The following is a 2,739-nucleotide window of genomic DNA, read 5'->3' as shown; positions in this document are numbered from 1 at the left end:
TTGATGAGAGTCCTTTTAAATAGATTTAATTCATTCTGTGTGCTTGAAAACATTTTTTTTTTCATAAGAAATAAAGTGAAACTGAAGTTTTTGGCAACTTTTGATTAGCCTAACATTATTTTGATGTATAAACTTGTTCCTTGCACTTTTTCATTGGACAAGCAGAAGTGTTTTAGCCACTGATAAACTTCCAGTGAAAGGTTTACGTGACTTCAGTGTCATGAGATTCATTTTACAGCATTGATAAAGTAAATGTTTTAAATATATTTAGTTAAATAACTTGACTGAACGTTGTTTGAGTAATTCAAACATAAAACAAGCTGGAAGGCTGTTTAAATGCAAGCGATGTGAGGAGCAACTGCTGAACGCTGAAAACCCAATTCATCTTTATCTTTATTTCTATAGCGCATTTACAATGTAGACTGTGTCAAAGCAGCTGAACATCGAAGATTATAGTGAATAATATTATTATTATTATTATTATGTACATTATTTGAGTATCTGCAGCTGTATGCCATAGACTTTACCATGCAAATAAGTACAGAATTATTTAAAAGATGCAAAAATTATATTCACGTTTCGCTGAAATGCTGAAAGTGGAAAGAGAAAAGAGTAGGAGATATGCTTATTTTTTTTAATGATTGACTGTATAATGTAATGTATTATATGAATCAAATGACCAACTGTTCTCAGAACTGTTCTCGCCATTTTACCGTGGATCATTTGCCAGGTTTAGTCTGTTTTCAAATAGGCCAAGCATCTCTTTTGACAAATAACTATAGGTTTAATGAAATTACGTTAATTGGATCTATTAGTAAAGTAGCTACTATGGAGAAGTTGGGAAAAGAAAGCGCAAACAGACTAGAGCTTCTAATGTTACAGAGGAAAACTGTTATGTTATACATTTCACTAGTCGCATAACTTTTGTATAATACATATTTTATAGTCATGAGCTTTGGGTCATGACCGAAAGGAGAAGATTTCGGATACAAGCGGCGGAAATGAGTTTCCTTCTCAGGGTGGCAGTGCGCACTCTTATAGGTAGGGTGAGGAGATCTGTCACTTGGGAGGGGCTCTGAGTAGTGCTGCTGCTCCTCCACATCCAGAGAAGTCAGCAGAGGTGGTTTGGGCATCTGATTCGGATGACTCCTGGACGCCTACCTAGGGAGGTGTTCCAGGCATGTCTCATGGGGAGGAGGCCTCAGGAAAGACCCAGGACATGCTGGAGGGACTATGTCTTTTGGCTGGCCTGGGAACGCCTCGGTATCCCCCTGGAGGAGCTGGATCTGTCTGGGGTTCTCTCCTAAGACTGCTGCCCCCTCGGAAAAGCGGATGAAAATGAATGAATGAATGAATGAATACTGTTTTTTACGTTTGAAAAGTAAGCCCAACAATACAAATTATGAAGAAATGAACTATTCATTCCTCTGTTCTCATTTCTTCAAGTAAGCCCTATTCGCATTGGATTAATATTAGGCAAATTATCCAAAATCCAATTTATTTATTTTTATTTCCAAGGTTGTGATCTCAATCCCGTGCTTTAACCATAAACTTTATGATTATGGCCTTAAGCCAAACCATAAACTGCAATCATGTCTATTTTTTCCCACAAGGGGGCATTAGAGACACATTTTATTTTCAGTAATAAAAAAGTGCAACTGAAAAATAATGCTGCGAAGATATTAAAACATCAAATGGAGTGATATAAGCTTAAAACACACACTCTTTTCAGAGCACGGCCCCTTGTTGTACCCCTAAACATGTTTTTTTCTGAATGTAGAGAGCAATGTGAAATTTACAATCTTCATATCTTAAATCCATATCTTAAACTAATATCTCATATCCATAAAAAGCATATACAAACTATTACCCGGGTAAATAAAAAACGTTATATAGTTTACATATAATGTCCATAAAACATAAATAGATATGAAAAGGGGTAAAGTATTTACTCACTTTACCATATGAGCATAAACTGAGCCAAAAAAAACAGCATACAGTGAAGAATAATCAAAACTAAAGAAAAATGACAGGCATACAGTTATAACATTAAGTCCAATGTACATTAAGAGGCCTTAAAGGAACAGTTCACCCAAAAATGAAAATTTACTCACTATTTACTCTCCTTCAAGTGATTACAAACCTTTATGAGTTTCTTTATTCTGTTGAACACAAAAGAAGATGTTTTGAAGAGTGTTGGAAACCTGTAACCATTGACTTCCAAAGTATTTTTTTTTTCTGCTATTGACGGCAATATACTGGTTTTCAGCTTTCTTCAATATATATATATATATATATATATATATATATATATATATATATATATATATATATATATATATATATATATATATATATATATATATATGTGTGTGTGTGTGTGTGTGTGTGTGTGTGTGTGTATATGTGTGTGTGTGTATATGTGTGTGTGTGCGTGTGCGTGTGTGTATGTGTGTGTGTTCAACAGAACCTCTTGAGGGTGAGCAAATCTTCATTTTTTTTGGGTGAGCTATCCCTTACTTTATTCGTCACATCCATAACGCATGTTTATTTTCCTCATTTAAAATATAAAAGATATTTACAGATTGATATTTGTCTGATCTCGTAACTCTGTGGTTAGTAGTTTGGCCAAATCTAAACAGATGTTTCAATATAATGTTAGCATATCCTTTCTTTGTGAGTTTATGTGTTGAGTTTTTACTGAAAAGGTGTCATCCACAACGCTATAATTGCTCGATA

This window comes from Danio aesculapii, chromosome 15, assembly GCF_903798145.1.
Source record: "Danio aesculapii chromosome 15, fDanAes4.1, whole genome shotgun sequence".
Lineage (NCBI taxonomy): Eukaryota > Metazoa > Chordata > Actinopteri > Cypriniformes > Danionidae > Danio > Danio aesculapii.
This window is presented reverse-complemented; position numbering follows the sequence as displayed.